This window comes from Camelus bactrianus, unplaced genomic scaffold (genome assembly GCF_048773025.1).
Source record: "Camelus bactrianus isolate YW-2024 breed Bactrian camel unplaced genomic scaffold, ASM4877302v1 HiC_scaffold_27, whole genome shotgun sequence".
Lineage (NCBI taxonomy): Eukaryota > Metazoa > Chordata > Mammalia > Artiodactyla > Camelidae > Camelus > Camelus bactrianus.
Genome location: NW_027413941.1, coordinates 415,521 through 433,013, shown reverse-complemented (window position 1 = coordinate 433,013; position 17,493 = coordinate 415,521). Strand labels below are relative to the sequence as shown.

At 42.2% G+C, this 17,493-nt stretch overlaps 2 long non-coding RNA genes across 2 annotated transcripts; both read left to right on the top strand.

Moving 5' to 3' along the window:
• Positions 1–312: 312 nt before the first annotated feature.
• On the top strand, positions 313–9,474 carry LOC141576727 (uncharacterized). Its single transcript, XR_012505132.1, has 4 exons — positions 313–863; positions 4,127–4,199; positions 5,571–6,138; positions 9,402–9,474. It is a non-coding gene; the product is annotated as an uncharacterized LOC141576727 (long non-coding RNA).
• Positions 9,475–10,853: 1,379 nt separating this feature from the next.
• Positions 10,854–17,135, top strand: LOC141576729 (uncharacterized). Its single transcript, XR_012505133.1, has 3 exons — positions 10,854–11,414; positions 14,689–14,761; positions 16,133–17,135. It is a non-coding gene; the product is annotated as an uncharacterized LOC141576729 (long non-coding RNA).
• The last annotated feature ends 358 nt before the right edge of the window (positions 17,136–17,493 follow it).

The following is a 17,493-nucleotide window of genomic DNA, read 5'->3' as shown; positions in this document are numbered from 1 at the left end:
TCACTGTTGTTCACAGAATGTGAAGATGGAGGAACTCTGATTCTAGGAGGGACTTGCTCTTCTCCTACTGGCTTCATTGCAGCTCAGGTTCTGATCCTTTAAAATGGATGACTGAGTGGAGGAGAGGGAACAGCATGTGCTTGATAGCAAGGCCCAAACCTGGGAAAAGGCTTACCTGGGCTTGGTGCATTTTGGTCTGAATGGTTTGTAAATGCCCCTTGGGACGTGTGGTTTCTCATGACCTCTTCCAAGAACATGAGCGCTTTTATCATCTCTGCCATCTCTTCTCTTTTAGACGTCAGGAATCTTGGAGCCGTTCTTGGATCAGAGAATTGAGTGACATTCTCAAGTGCACGTTGACACTCCAAATGTTTCTGCCAGAATCACAGAGGTTCAGTAGGTCTCATGAATGATTTTCGAGCCTGGTATTCTATAGAGAAGTCTCCATGCTGGTATTCTCCATTGTAGCGGAACAACTCTCATCAATTTGTTCGCATCTCTCCTCAATCCGTGCAGCCAGCTTTTCTGACAGCTTCTCTTCGTGTCTCCCATAACGTCGACTTCAACAGGACTGGGCAAATCTGAAAGAACCTCGGAGCCTCACCAGTAAGCTGATGACAGGCAGATCTTCCACTGTCTGCCCTTTCAGGTTCTAGAAACTTACCCGTGAACTTAGGTCTTTGGGCAGCAGCATTATCTCGAACTTACACAGCGTCCCGAACAAAAGACCTAAGCCAATCTCCACATGGCGGCAGCCCCTCCATCACACTGATCCACCCACAGAATTCTGCCCAGTTACCTTGGATCCACCAGCCACAACATGCCTCGCGGTACACACCAAGATTCCACCTAGAATCCAACAGGTACCTGCCATCCCCAATGGTTGCTGAATATTATCAGTGTTGGGGGAGGGGCTGCATCAAACGAGAGGTTCCTAAGCTAAATGTGATTCTATCCACTAGCGTGCCACTGTCCTTTTATCTTCCCTCTTTGGTTCAGATCTGTATATACAGTACAAACGGAGGGAAGTGTGTCCATTTTTAGTTTATGGTTTCACACGTCTTGAAACTTTCTAACAGCTCACAGTACACAGAGACCCCACTAAAGGAAACTCATGTTTGTGTAATATCCATTCACCCAGAATACATATCGGTCTGTTGCTTTCTGCTGAAACACCCACGCTCTCAGTAAACGGATCCAATTTTTCATGGGGGCTGAAATTCCGAGAAATTAAACCAATCCCAATGTGCACTTTACTGTCTGTCCCGTTTGCTCTTAGTACAGTTTTGCAGAGCTACTTGTCTTTGTTATAGGCTTATGCCATTTCTTCTCTACTTAGGGTAGAATATGGCATTCATTCTTGCTGATGGAAGAATTGTAAGTCTATATCACGGACTATGACCCAATCTTTTTCAAAATCGGCATTTGGGTTAGGTCACGATATGCTCTTTTGAATCAATATTTATGAATATTAAGGCACGCATCTGTGTTCTGAATACAAGTTTGTTGAGTACATTTAAGCTGCGATACACTGTCGGTGCGTGCTGAATGATCCTTCACATCACTTTGAGTATTTTGTTTTGAATACTCATGGTTTCTTTTGTATATGTCAACCAACCGTAGCCTTTTGGTGTGTGTTTGTTTGATTGTTTGTTTGTTTGCTTGTTGTTGGTTTTGCAAACACATTAGGCCATGCATCACTCCGTTTGCTTCAATCAGAGAGTCATATATGTGAATCACTTCAGATAGTGCTTAAAATCACCTATGATTTCCTGCTACCCTCTCCCATCTTATGGCTTTGATGTCCTCCTTGCCTTCTTCTTGTTTCTTGTTTGTAACTCACACTCTTCTTGCATTTCCAATAATGGTTTTTCTTTTATCTATTTCATGTTGCTACTTTTCTACTCAGGGTAGAATTCTCAATCTTTCTTTTAGGATAAGTTTTGAACTGCTGAATTCTTTTAAGCTTTGCTGGTATGTGAATTTCCCTAGCTCTGCCGTTATTAGAAATGGCAGTCATGTGGCATAGGCTACCCATGATTACAGCTTGTTCTCATTCAGGATATGGCCTATGTCCTTGCACTCCTCCCTGTTCTGCAATTTTTCTGCCGAGATATGAGCTGAAACCCCTCTGGAGTTTCTGTTGTGACTAAATTGCTTTCCTCTAGATGCATTTTAAATCACTGTGGTTATCATGAACTTTGTTGATTTGAATTATACAGCTGCAAGTAGGTCTATTTGGATTCCACCTCCTTTGGACGCTGTGTCGTTCCTGAATCCGTATAGATGATTCTTTCTTGTCTTTCAGCAAGTTTCAGTCTGTCTTTTCTACAAATATCTTTTCAGGCTTTCTTTTTTAATCTTGCTTTTCCATCTGGGACTCTTACGAATCATAGTCTTTCATGCTTTGTCTTACCCCAGGCTTCAACAGCAATGTTTGCATTGCTTTGCACTTCTTTTTCTATGTCTTCTTCTGATCGAGGGATTTCTGTTCCCCTGCCTTCACAGTCTTTCACGAGTCCGTCTGCATTATCAAGTCTGCTTTGGACTGACTTTAGCCCTTGTATTGTCTCATCCTTGGGTTTTCTGATATTATTTGTCTCGTTTTTAGAGTTTCTCTTCCCCTTTCACGGTATAATGCCTTTTGTGATTCTGAGACACTGTTGTACTACCAGTATTCCTCACCTCAGATTTCAAAACTTGCTCTGGTAGCGTTTTGCAGTCTAGGTGTTTGAAAACTTATTTTTTGGGCCTTCAAACTCTTTGGAACTGAAAATTGTACTTCCTGTTTGTTTTACTATAATTCTTTATCTCTACTGGTCAAATAATATCAGGTATCTAATATAGATTTATACGGGTTTTTAAGTGAAAGTTTTAGACCATTTGGTGTACAAAGTTCCATGATATTTCTGTGAGGACAATTTTCCCTAGGCATTGATGCCATGTCCTCTTCCTGTGTGTGTTGTCTGGTACATCTCAATTTGCTGGTGTTGCCTTTGTTGTGATGAGCACACCATATTATTTCAATTAATAAAACTTCATTTTATTGCACTTGCCTCACAATTCTGAAAATGCAGAGTTCACTTCCTCTTCTGGAAATGAAGCTTAAAGCATTTCAGCTCAGCATTCTGCTGTACGTCTTAATCGAGTCTTTCCAACACAGCAAACTGAGAGTGCGCTTGTGCTTTCTATTGCCATGGGAATGTCCCAATGATACCAGTTTTTCCCAGAGCTTCTCTGTCTACAGAAACACCAATGGAAACATATGTATGGATGTCATACATCAGGGCCTGCTGGAATGATCCCGCAGACCGAACTTTGTGTCCTCTGGGCAGTAGCATGTCAGTGCCATCCAAAATGTAGCATCTGCATTTGGGAGATAATGCTGAAGGAAATGCTTCAACTTCTCACGTTGTGGACTTTGACCACTCTCCCTTGATCCTTCATCCTGGGGGCATGGGTTCACGAATGTAACCACAGAGCTGTACCGAATTCTCTTCCTCAAACCAATCCTTAATCCCTGTCCAGGTTATGACTGTAGCAGATCCTAAAGTTTGAATACTGATTTCAAACTAAAGGGCCACTGAATCCCTCAGACCAGATGCACGGCTTCTCTAGTTGAGACCCACACGTGCTCTATTGGCAAAATGCCAAATTGATCCTGGGCCTGCAAGATACAGTGGATGTGGCCATGTCACATATCGAAAACCTCAACCACACACGCCAATGTGGTTGATTTCTTACTGGGGTAACAGGTCGTTTTGCTCTCTTGATAGAACCCACCACAACCCACAACACAGTCCAGATCCCTGAGACTCAGCGTGTGCCATTATCTGTAGCTCTATACCTCGTTTTCCGCTGCCTCTACTAGCTCAAATTTGGCAGATCAGATCTTGGTCTCAGAATCAATTGTGGGGATATTTTGTGCTGAGTTCTATGAGTTATGTCAGCCAAGCATCTGCTGTGCACTCTTCTAACACTCAGCGCATTACTTTCAGTCCCATGAGTGCTGTCCGCTTGAGAGTGTGCGTCCAAGTAAAACAGAGTTTCACCTTTGCTGCTCCATCAGCAGAGGTCAGATCCTGCACAGATTTCCATTCTCTACTTTACCTTCTCCTGCTTCCAGGTTTTCTGAGGCCTCAGCCTGTCTTTGGAAGTAACAGACCACTCTTCGGAAAGTGTCCTGTGCCAAGGGCTGGGTGAGTGGAAGTTTACATTGCTGTGTACATGGGAAGGAGTGAGCGCAGGTTGCACTGGTTCTCTGCCAACTGGGCATCGATAAATCAACACTTTCCAGATGTAATTCACAGAAATGTGATGTTTGTTTAGCTCTGTTTTCTATAAAGCCATGGTTGGAGGGATTGTCCGAAGACCCAATTTTGACATTGGGTGATAACAGAGTTGCAGTTTTTATGAAGGTTAATAGAATTGATTTACATGTTTTGGGATTTATATGAAAATGAAGTTAGTGTTTGGAACGTACTAAATTTACCTAGAAGTCAGACTTGTCAATTTTTGTAACATTATGTCAGCTCTAAAAAAAATTTAGACAGATAGAAAGTAAAATCGCAGTCCAAAATGTTGAAGGGGACAAATCAACTCTTTACTGTTGAAGCCTCCAACACCAACAGGAACCATGAAGTACCTATTGAAACCATGAAATTACCGAGAACCTGGGATTCAATTGTGCATGTGGTGCCCTATATTGCCAATGACACATACTGGCCAATGTTGGCATTTCAAGGGGTAACATTCCTCTCTAGGAAAGTACAAGAAAAACCAAACAAAATATATACATTTAGGCTTGATTCCAAAAGCACATACAGGCATTTAAGCTATGAGAACCCTGCTGCAGCTATGCAAGGCTACTGAAAAGCAGGTATTCTTCTATCAGTGATGAGAACACTTAATCATCCGATCATGTTGGGTAAAGCAATTTAACACAACCAAGTCTGCACCCCCAATATATCGTGCACCCGGTGCTTGGCTGAAGAGAAAGACGGTCCACCAAAACTGTGTCTTTAAATTCTTTCACGACTTTTACAGTTCAGGTCACTATCTGACATAATATTTACCTATACTATCTTGAAAAACTGAGGCCTAGTACATATTCAAGTTCAGTCAAAGATTCCTCTCACTTACCACACTCCCTTCACCCCAGACAAGACATAAACCCAGGATTTGCTGAATCTAGGGGAAGGTCATCATTTCTTTGTGTGAGCTAAGTATTGAATTCCCAAATATTTTAGGCGAGAGTATTTGACCTTTCAAGAATTCACTGTTGTTCACAGAATGTGAAGATGGAGGAACTCTGATTCTAGGAGGGACTTGCTCTTCTCCTACTGGCTTCATTGCAGCTCAGGTTCTGATCCTTTAAAATGGATGACTGAGTGGAGGAGAGGGAACAGCATGTGCTTGATAGCAAGGCCCAAACCTGGGAAAAGGCTTACCTGGGCTTGGTGCATTTTGGTCTGAATGGTTTGTAAATGCCCCTTGGGACGTGTGGTTTCTCATGACCTCTTCCAAGAACATGAGCGCTTTTATCATCTCTGCCATCTCTTCTCTTTTAGACGTCAGGAATCTTGGAGCCGTTCTTGGATCAGAGAATTGAGTGACATTCTCAAGTGCACGTTGACACTCCAAATGTTTCTGCCAGAATCACAGAGGTTCAGTAGGTCTCATGAATGATTTTCGAGCCTGGTATTCTATAGAGAAGTCTCCATGCTGGTATTCTCCATTGTAGCGGAACAACTCTCATCAATTTGTTCGCATCTCTCCTCAATCCGTGCAGCCAGCTTTTCTGACAGCTTCTCTTCGTGTCTCCCATAACGTCGACTTCAACAGGACTGGGCAAATCTGAAAGAACCTCGGAGCCTCACCAGTAAGCTGATGACAGGCAGATCTTCCACTGTCTGCCCTTTCAGGTTCTAGAAACTTACCCGTGAACTTAGGTCTTTGGGCAGCAGCATTATCTCGAACTTACACAGCGTCCCGAACAAAAGACCTAAGCCAATCTCCACATGGCGGCAGCCCCTCCATCACACTGATCCACCCACAGAATTCTGCCCAGTTACCTTGGATCCACCAGCCACAACATGCCTCGCGGTACACACCAAGATTCCACCTAGAATCCAACAGGTACCTGCCATCCCCAATGGTTGCTGAATATTATCAGTGTTGGGGGAGGGGCTGCATCAAACGAGAGGTTCCTAAGCTAAATGTGATTCTATCCACTAGCGTGCCACTGTCCTTTTATCTTCCCTCTTTGGTTCAGATCTGTATATACAGTACAAACGGAGGGAAGTGTGTCCATTTTTAGTTTATGGTTTCACACGTCTTGAAACTTTCTAACAGCTCACAGTACACAGAGACCCCACTAAAGGAAACTCATGTTTGTGTAATATCCATTCACCCAGAATACATATCGGTCTGTTGCTTTCTGCTGAAACACCCACGCTCTCAGTAAACGGATCCAATTTTTCATGGGGGCTGAAATTCCGAGAAATTAAACCAATCCCAATGTGCACTTTACTGTCTGTCCCGTTTGCTCTTAGTACAGTTTTGCAGAGCTACTTGTCTTTGTTATAGGCTTATGCCATTTCTTCTCTACTTAGGGTAGAATATGGCATTCATTCTTGCTGATGGAAGAATTGTAAGTCTATATCACGGACTATGACCCAATCTTTTTCAAAATCGGCATTTGGGTTAGGTCACGATATGCTCTTTTGAATCAATATTTATGAATATTAAGGCACGCATCTGTGTTCTGAATACAAGTTTGTTGAGTACATTTAAGCTGCGATACACTGTCGGTGCGTGCTGAATGATCCTTCACATCACTTTGAGTATTTTGTTTTGAATACTCATGGTTTCTTTTGTATATGTCAACCAACCGTAGCCTTTTGGTGTGTGTTTGTTTGATTGTTTGTTTGTTTGCTTGTTGTTGGTTTTGCAAACACATTAGGCCATGCATCACTCCGTTTGCTTCAATCAGAGAGTCATATATGTGAATCACTTCAGATAGTGCTTAAAATCACCTATGATTTCCTGCTACCCTCTCCCATCTTATGGCTTTGATGTCCTCCTTGCCTTCTTCTTGTTTCTTGTTTGTAACTCACACTCTTCTTGCATTTCCAATAATGGTTTTTCTTTTATCTATTTCATGTTGCTACTTTTCTACTCAGGGTAGAATTCTCAATCTTTCTTTTAGGATAAGTTTTGAACTGCTGAATTCTTTTAAGCTTTGCTGGTATGTGAATTTCCCTAGCTCTGCCGTTATTAGAAATGGCAGTCATGTGGCATAGGCTACCCATGATTACAGCTTGTTCTCATTCAGGATATGGCCTATGTCCTTGCACTCCTCCCTGTTCTGCAATTTTTCTGCCGAGATATGAGCTGAAACCCCTCTGGAGTTTCTGTTGTGACTAAATTGCTTTCCTCTAGATGCATTTTAAATCACTGTGGTTATCATGAACTTTGTTGATTTGAATTATACAGCTGCAAGTAGGTCTATTTGGATTCCACCTCCTTTGGACGCTGTGTCGTTCCTGAATCCGTATAGATGATTCTTTCTTGTCTTTCAGCAAGTTTCAGTCTGTCTTTTCTACAAATATCTTTTCAGGCTTTCTTTTTTAATCTTGCTTTTCCATCTGGGACTCTTACGAATCATAGTCTTTCATGCTTTGTCTTACCCCAGGCTTCAACAGCAATGTTTGCATTGCTTTGCACTTCTTTTTCTATGTCTTCTTCTGATCGAGGGATTTCTGTTCCCCTGCCTTCACAGTCTTTCACGAGTCCGTCTGCATTATCAAGTCTGCTTTGGACTGACTTTAGCCCTTGTATTGTCTCATCCTTGGGTTTTCTGATATTATTTGTCTCGTTTTTAGAGTTTCTCTTCCCCTTTCACGGTATAATGCCTTTTGTGATTCTGAGACACTGTTGTACTACCAGTATTCCTCACCTCAGATTTCAAAACTTGCTCTGGTAGCGTTTTGCAGTCTAGGTGTTTGAAAACTTATTTTTTGGGCCTTCAAACTCTTTGGAACTGAAAATTGTACTTCCTGTTTGTTTTACTATAATTCTTTATCTCTACTGGTCAAATAATATCAGGTATCTAATATAGATTTATACGGGTTTTTAAGTGAAAGTTTTAGACCATTTGGTGTACAAAGTTCCATGATATTTCTGTGAGGACAATTTTCCCTAGGCATTGATGCCATGTCCTCTTCCTGTGTGTGTTGTCTGGTACATCTCAATTTGCTGGTGTTGCCTTTGTTGTGATGAGCACACCATATTATTTCAATTAATAAAACTTCATTTTATTGCACTTGCCTCACAATTCTGAAAATGCAGAGTTCACTTCCTCTTCTGGAAATGAAGCTTAAAGCATTTCAGCTCAGCATTCTGCTGTACGTCTTAATCGAGTCTTTCCAACACAGCAAACTGAGAGTGCGCTTGTGCTTTCTATTGCCATGGGAATGTCCCAATGATACCAGTTTTTCCCAGAGCTTCTCTGTCTACAGAAACACCAATGGAAACATATGTATGGATGTCATACATCAGGGCCTGCTGGAATGATCCCGCAGACCGAACTTTGTGTCCTCTGGGCAGTAGCATGTCAGTGCCATCCAAAATGTAGCATCTGCATTTGGGAGATAATGCTGAAGGAAATGCTTCAACTTCTCACGTTGTGGACTTTGACCACTCTCCCTTGATCCTTCATCCTGGGGGCATGGGTTCACGAATGTAACCACAGAGCTGTACCGAATTCTCTTCCTCAAACCAATCCTTAATCCCTGTCCAGGTTATGACTGTAGCAGATCCTAAAGTTTGAATACTGATTTCAAACTAAAGGGCCACTGAATCCCTCAGACCAGATGCACGGCTTCTCTAGTTGAGACCCACACGTGCTCTATTGGCAAAATGCCAAATTGATCCTGGGCCTGCAAGATACAGTGGATGTGGCCATGTCACATATCGAAAACCTCAACCACACACGCCAATGTGGTTGATTTCTTACTGGGGTAACAGGTCGTTTTGCTCTCTTGATAGAACCCACCACAACCCACAACGCACTCCAGATCCCTGAGACTCAGCGTGTGCCATTATCTGTAGCACTATACCTAATTTTCCGCTGCCTCATCTAGCTCAAGTTTGGCAGATCGGATCTTGGTCTCAGAATCAATTGTGGGGATATTTTGTGCTGATTTCTATGAGTTATGTCAGCCAAGCATCTGCTGTGCACTCTTCTAACACTCAGCGCATTACCTAAAGTCCCATGTGTGCTGTCCGCTTGAGAGTGTGCGTCCAAGTAAAACAGAGTTTCACCTTTGCTGCTCCATCAGCAGAGGTTAGATCCTGCACAGATTTCCATTCTCTACTTTACCTTCTCCTGCTTCCAGGTTTTCTGAGGCCTCAGCTTGTCTTTGGAAGTAACAGACCACTCTTCGGAAAGTGTCCTGTGCCAAGGGCTGGGTGAGTGGAAGTTTACATTGCTGTGTACATGGGAAGGAGTGAGCGCAGGTTGCACTGGTTCTCTGCCAACTGGGCATCGATAAATCAACACTTTCCAGATGTAATTCACAGAAATGTGATGTTTGTTTAGCTCTGTTTTCTATAAAGCCATGGTTGGAGGGATTGTCCGAAGACTCCAATTTTGACATTGTGTTGATAACACAGTTGCAGTTTTTAAGAAGGTCAATAGGATTGATTTACCTGTTTTGGGATTTATATGAAAATGAAGTTAGTGTTTGAAACGCACTAAATTTACCTAGAAGTCAGACTTGTCAATTTTTGTAACATTATGTCAGCTGTAAGAAAAATGTAGACAGATAGAAAGTAAAATCGCAGTCCAAAATGTTGAAGGTTACATGTCATCTCTTTACTGTAGAAGCCTCCAACACCAACATTAACCATGAAGTACCTATTGAAACCATGAAATAACCGTGAAACTGGGTTTCCGTTGTTCATGTGGTGCCCTATATTTCCAATGACACATACTGGCCAATGTTGGCATTTCAAGGGGTAACATTCCTCTCTAGGAAAGTACAAGAAAAACCAAACAAAATATATACATTTAGGCTTGATTCCAAAAGCACATACAGGCATTTTAGCTATGAGAACCCTGCTGCAGCTATGCTAGGCTACTGAAAACAGGTGTACTTCTATCAGTGATGAGAAGCCTTAATCATCCGATCATGTTGGGTAAAGCAATTTAACACAACCAAGTCTGCACCCCCAATATATCATGCACCCGGTGCTTGGCTGAAGAGAAAGACGGTCCACAAACCTGTGTCTTTAAAGGCTTTCACGACTTTTAGAGATCAGGTCAGTATCTGACATAATATTTACTTATAATTTCTTGAAAAACTGAGGCTTAGTACATATTCAAGTTCAGTCAAAGATTCCTCTCACTTACCACACTCCCTTCACCCCAGACAAGACATAATCCCATCATTTGCTGAATCTAGGGGAAGGCCATCATTTCTTTGTGTGAGCTAATTATTCAATTCCCAACTATTTTTGGCGAGAGTATTTGACCTTTCAGGAGTTCACTGTTGTTCACAGAAAATGAAAATGGAGGAATTCTGATTCTAGGAGGGGCTTGCTCTTCTCCTACTGTCTTCGTTGCAGCTCAGGTTCTGATCCTTTAAAATGGATGCCTGAGTGGAGGGAAGGGAAGATCATGTGCTTGATAGCAAGGCCCAAACCTGGGAAAAGGCTTACCTGGGCTTGGTGCATTTTGGTCTGAATGGTTTGTAAATGCCCCTTGGGACGTGTGGATTCTCATGACCTCTTCCAAGAACATGAGCGCTTTTATCATCCCTGCCATCTCTTCTCTTTTAGACGTCAGATATCTTGGAGCCGTACTTGGAGCAGGGAATTGAGTGACTTTCTCAAGTTCACGTTGACACTCTGAATGTTTCTGCCAGTATCACAGAGGTTCAGTAGGTCTCATGAATGATTTTCGAGCCTGGTATTCTCTAGAGATGTCTCTATGCCAGTATTCTCCATTGTAGCGGAACAACTCTCATCAATATGTTTGCATCTCTCCTCAATCCGTGCAGCCAACTTTTCTGACAGCTTCTCTTCATGTCTCCCATAAAGTCGACTTCAACAGGACTGGGCAAGTCTGAAAGTACCTCGGAGCCTCACCAGTAAGCTGATGACAGGCAGATCTTCCACTGTCTGCCCTTTCAGGTTCTGGAAACTTACCTTTGAACTTAGGTATTTGGGCAGCAGCTTTATCTCGAACTTACACAGTGTCCCGAACAAAAGACTAAGCCAATCTCCACAAAGGGCGACAGCCCCTCCATCACACTGATCCACCCACAGAATTCTGCCCAGTTACCTTGGATCCACCAGCCAAAACAAGCCTCGTGGTACACAACAAGATTCCACCTAGAATCCAAACGGTACCTGCCATCCCCAAATGTTGCTGAATATTGTCAGTGTTGGGGGAGGGGCTGCATCAAACGAGAGGTTCCTAAGTTAAATGTGATTCTATCCACTAGCGTGCCACTGTCCTTTTATCTTCCCTCGTTCCTTTGGTTCACATCGGTATATACAGTACAAACGGAGGGAAATGTGTCCATTTTTAGTTTATGGTTTCACACGTCTTGAATCTTTCTAACAGCTCACAGTACACAGAGACCCCACTAAAGGAAACTCATGTTTGTGTAATATCCATTCACCCAGAATACATATCCGTCTGTTGCTTTCTGCTGAAACACCCACGCTCTCAGTAAACGGATCCAATTGCTTCATGGGGGCTGAAATTCCGAGAAATGAAACCAATCCCAATGTGCACTTTACTATCTGGCTCGTTTGCTCTTAGTACACTTTTGCAGAGCTACTTGTCTTTGTTATAGGCTTATGCTGTTTCTTCTCTACTTAGGGTAGAATATGGCATTCATTCTTGCTGTTGGAAAAATTGTAAATCTATATCACGGACTATGACCAAATCTTATTCAAAATCGGCATTTGGGTTAGGTCACGATATGCTCTTTTGAATCAATATTTATGAATATTAAGGCACGCGTCTGTGTTATGAATACAAGTGTGTTGAGTACATTTAAGCTGCGATAATGGTTCAGTGCGTGCTGAATGATCCTTGACATCACTTTGAGTATGTTGTTTTGAATACTCATGGTCTCTTTGGTATATGTCAGCCAACCGTACCCTTTTGGTGTCTGTATTTTTGTTTGATTGTTTGTTTGTTTGCTTGTTGTTGGTTTTGCAAACACATTAGGCCATGCATCACTCCGTTTGCTTCAATCAGAGAGTCATATATGTGAATCACTTCAGATAGTGCTTAAAATCACCTATGATTTCCTGCTACCCTCTCCCATCTTATGGCTTTGATGTCCTCCTTGCCTTCTTCTTGTTTCTTGTTTGTAACTCACGCTCTTCTTGCATTTCCAATAATGGTTTTTCTTATTTCCATTTCATCTTGCTACTTTTCTATTCAGGGTAGAATTCTCAATCTTTTTTTTAGGATAAGTTTTGAACTGCTGAATTCTTTTAAGCTTTGCTGGTCTGTGAATTTCCCTAGCTCTGCCGTTATTAGAAATGGCAGTCATGTGGCATAGGCTACTCATGATTACAGCTTGTTCTCTTTCAGGTTATGGCCTATGTCCTTGCACTCCTCCCTGTTCTGCAATATTTCTTCCGAGATATGAGCTGAAACCCCTCTGGAGGTTCTGTTGTGATTAAATTGCTTTCCTCCAGATGCATTTTAAATCACTGTGGTGATCATGAACTTTGTTGATTTGAATTAAACAGCTGCAAGTATGTCTATTGGGATTCCACCTCCTTTGGATGCTGTGTAGTTCTTGAAATCGTATAGATGATTGTTTCTTGTATTTCAGCAATTTTCACTCTGACTTTTCTACAATTATCATTTCAGGCTTTTTTGTGTTAATCTTGCTTTTCCATCTGGGACTCTTACGAATCATACTCTTTCATGCTTTGTCTTACCCCAGGCTTCAACAGCAATGTTTGCATTGCTTTGCACTTCTTTTTCTATGTCTTCTTCTGTTCGAAGTATTTCTGTTCCCCTGTCTTCACAGGCTTTCAAGAGTCCATCTGCATTATCAAGTCTGCTTTGGACTGACTTTAGCCCTGGTATTGTCTCATCCTTGAGTTTTCTGATATTATTTGGCTCGTTTTTAGAGTTTCTCTTCCCCTTTCCCGGTATACTGCCTTTTGTGATTCTGAGACACTGTTGTACTTCATGTTTTCCTCACCTCAGTTTTCAATACTTGCTCTGGTAGCGTTTTGCTGTCTAGATGTTTGAAAGCTTATTTTTTGGGCCTTCAAGCTCTTTGGAACTGAAAATGGTACTTCCTGTTTCTTTTACTATACTTCTTTATCTCTACTTTTCAAGTAATATCAGGTATCAAATATAGATTTATAGGGCTTTGTTAAGTGAAAATTTTAGACCATTGGGTGTACAAAGTTCCATGATATTTCTGTGAGGACAATTTTCCCTAGGCATTAATGCCATGTCCTGTTCCTTTGTGTGTTGTCTGGTATTTCTCTAATTGCTGGTGTTGCCTTTTTTGTGATGAGCACACCATATTATTTCAATCAGAAAATCTTCGTTTTATTGCACTTACCTCACAATTCTGAAAGTGCAGAGTACACTTCCTCTTCTGGAAATGAAGCTTAAATCTTTTCAGCTCGGCATTCTTCTGTACGTAATCTTGGAATCTTTACAAAACAGCAAGCTGAGAGTGTGCTTGTGCTTTCTATTGCCATGGAAATTTCCCAATGTTACCAGTTCTTCCCAGAGCTTCTCTGTCTACCGAAACACCAGTGGAAACATATGTATGGATGTCATACATCAGGGACTGCAGGAATGATCCCACAGACCGATCTTTGTGTCCACTGGGCAGTACCATGTCAGTACCATCTAAAATATAGCATCTGTTTTGGGAGATAATGCTGAAGGAAATGCTTCAACTTCTCACGTTGTGGACTTTGACCACTCTCCCTTGATCCCTCATCCTTGGGTCATGGGTGACCGAATGCAACCACAGAGCTGTACCAAATTCTCTTCCTCAAACCAATCCTTAATCCCTGTCCTGGTTATGACTGTAGCAGATCCTAAAGCTTTTGATACTGATTTCAAACCCAAGGGCCACTGAATCCCTCAGACCAGAATCACGGCTTCTCTAGTTGAGCCCCACACATGCTCTATTGGCAAAATGCCAAATTGATCCTGGGCCTGCAAATGCAGTGGTTGTGGCCATGGCACATATCAAAAACCTCAACCTCACACGCCAATGTGGTTGCTTTCTTACTGGGGTAACAGGTCGGTTTGCTCTCTTGATAGAACCCACCACAACCCACAACGCACTCCAGATCCCTGAGACTCAGCGTGTGCCATTATCTGTAGCTCTATAACTCATTTCCCGCTGCCTCTACTAGCTCAAATTTGGCAGATCGGATCTTGGTCTCAGAATCAATTGTGGGGATATTTTGTGCTGATTTCTATGAGTTATGTCAGCCAAGCATCTGCTGTGCACTCTTCTAACACTCAGCGCATTACCTACAGTCGCATGTGTGCTGTCCGCTTGAGAGTGTGCGTCCAAGTAAAACAGAGATTCACCTTTGCTGCTCCATCAGCAGAGGTCAGATCCTGCACAGATTTCCATTCTTTACTTTGCCTTCTCCTGCTTCCAGATTTTCTGAGGCCTCAGCCTGACTTTGGAAGTAACAGACCACTCTTCGGAATGTGTCCTGTGCCAAGGGCTGGGTGAGTGGAAGTTTACATTGCTGTGTACATGGGAGGGAGTGAGCGCAGGTTGCACTGGTTCTCTGCCAACTGGGCATCGATAAATCAACACTTTCCAGATGTAATTCACAGAAATGTGATGTTTGTTTAGCTCTGTTTTCTATAAAGCCATGGTTGGAGTGATTGTCCGAAGACTCCAATTTTGACATTGTGTTGATAACACATTTGCAGTTTTTAAGAATGTTAATAGAATTGATTTACCTGTTTTGGGATTTATATGAAAATGAAGTTAGTGTTTGAAACGTACTAAATTTACCTAGAAGTCAGACTTGTCAATTTTTGTAGCATTATGTCAGCTCTAAAAAAAATGTAGACAGATAGAAAGTAAAATCGCAGTCCAAAATGTTGAAGGGGACATGTCAACCCTTTACTGTTGAAGCCTCCAATACCAACAGGAACCATGAAATACCTATTGAAACCATGAAATAACCGAGAACCTGGGATTCCGTTGTGCATGTGGTGCCCTATATTGCCAATGACACATACTGGCCAATGTTGGCATTTCAAGGGGTAACATTCCTCTCTAGGAAAGTACAAGAAAAACCAAACAAAATATATACATTTAGGCTTGATTCCAAAGGCACATACAGGCATTTTAGCTATGAGAACCCTGCTGCAGCTATGCTAGGCTACTGAAAACAGGTGTAATTCTATCAGTGATGAGAAGCCTTAATCATCCGATCATGTTGGGTAAAGCAATTTAACACAACCAAGTCTGCACCCCCAATATATCATGCACCCGGTGCTTGGCTGAAGAGAAAGACGGTCCACAAACCTGTGTCTTTAAAGGCTTTCACGACTTTTAGAGATCAGGTCAGTATCTGACATAATATTTACTTATAATTTCTTGAAAAACTGAGGCTTAGTACATATTCAAGTTCAGTCAAAGATTCCTCTCACTTACCACACTAGCTTCACCCCAGACAAGACATAATCCCATCATTTGCTGAATCTAGGGGAAGGTCATCATTTCTTTGTGTGAGCTAAGTATTCAATACCCAAATATTTTAGGCGATATTATTTGACCGTTCAGGATTTCACTGTTCTTCACAGAGTGTGAAGATGGAGGAATTCTGATTCTAGGAGGGGCTTGCTCTTCTCCTACTGGCTTCATTGCAGCTCAGGTTCTGATCCTTTAAAATGGATGCCTGAGTGGAGGGGAGGGAAGAGCATGTGCTTGATAGCAAGGCCCAAACCTGGGAAAAGGCTTACCTGGGCTTGGTGCATTTTGGTCTGAATGGTTTGTAAATGCCCCTTGGGACGTGTGGATTCTCATGACCTCTTCCAAGAACATGAGCGCTTTTATCATCTCTGCCATCTCTTCTCTTTTAGACGTCAGGAATCTTGGAGCCGTTCTTGGAGCAGAGAATGGAGTGACTTTGTCAAGTGCACGTTGACACTCCGAATATTTCTGCCAGTATCACAGAGGTTCAGTAGGTCTCATGAATGATTTTCGAGCCTGGTATTCTCTAGAGATGTCTCCATGCCGGTATTCTCCATTGTAGCGGAACAACTCTCATCAATATGTTCGCATCTCTCTTCAATCCGTGCAGCCAGCTTTTCTGACAGCTTATCTTCGTGTCTCCCATAAAGTCGACTTCAACAGGACTGGGCAAGTCTGAAAGTACCTCGGAGCCTCACCAGTAAGCTGATGACAGGCAGATCTTCCACTGTCTGCCCTTTCAGGTTCTGGAAACTTGCCCGTGAACTTAGGTCTTTGGGCAGCAGCATTATCTCGAAATTACACATCGTCCCGAAAAAAAGATATAAGCCCATCTCCACAAAGGCGGCAGCCCTTCCATCACACTGATCCACCCACAGAATTCTGCCCAGTTACCTTGGATCCACCAGCCAAAACAAGCCTCGCTGTACACACCAAGATACCACCTAGAATCCAACCGGTATCTGCCATCCCCAATGGTTGCTGAATATTGTCAGTGTTGGGGGAGGGGCTGCATCAAACGAGAGGTTCCTAAGTTAAATGTGATTCTATCCACTAGCGTGCCACTGTCCTTTTATCTTCCCTCTTTCCTTTGGTTCAGATCTGTATATACAGTACAAACGGAGGGAAGTGTGTCCATTTTTAGTTTATGGTTTCACACGTCTTGAAACTTTCTAACAGCTCACAGTACACAGAGACCCCACTAAAGGAAACTCATGTTTGTGTAATATCCATTCACCCAGAATACATATCCTTTTGTTGATTTCTGCTGAAACACCCACGCTCTCAGAGAACGGATCCATTAGTTTCATGGGGGCTGAAATTCCGAGAAATAAAACCAATCCCAATGTGCACTTTACTATCTGGCTCGTTTGCTCTTAGTACACTTTTGCAGAGCTACTTGTCTTTGTTAATGGCTTATGCCGTTTCTTCTCTACTTAGGGTAGAATATGGCATTCATTCTTGCTGTTGGAAGAATTGTAAATCTATATCACGGACTATGACCAAATCTTATTCAAAATCGACTTTTGGGTTAGGTCACGATATGCTCTTTTGAATCAATATTTATGTATATTAAGGCACGCATCTGTGTTCTGAATACAAGTGTGTTGAGTACATTTAAGCTGCGATACTGAATCGGTGCGTGCTGAATTATCCTTGACATCACTTTGAGTATTTTATTTTGAATACTCATGGTTTCTTAGGTATATGTCATCCAACAGTACCCTTTTGGTGTCTGTTTGTTTGATTG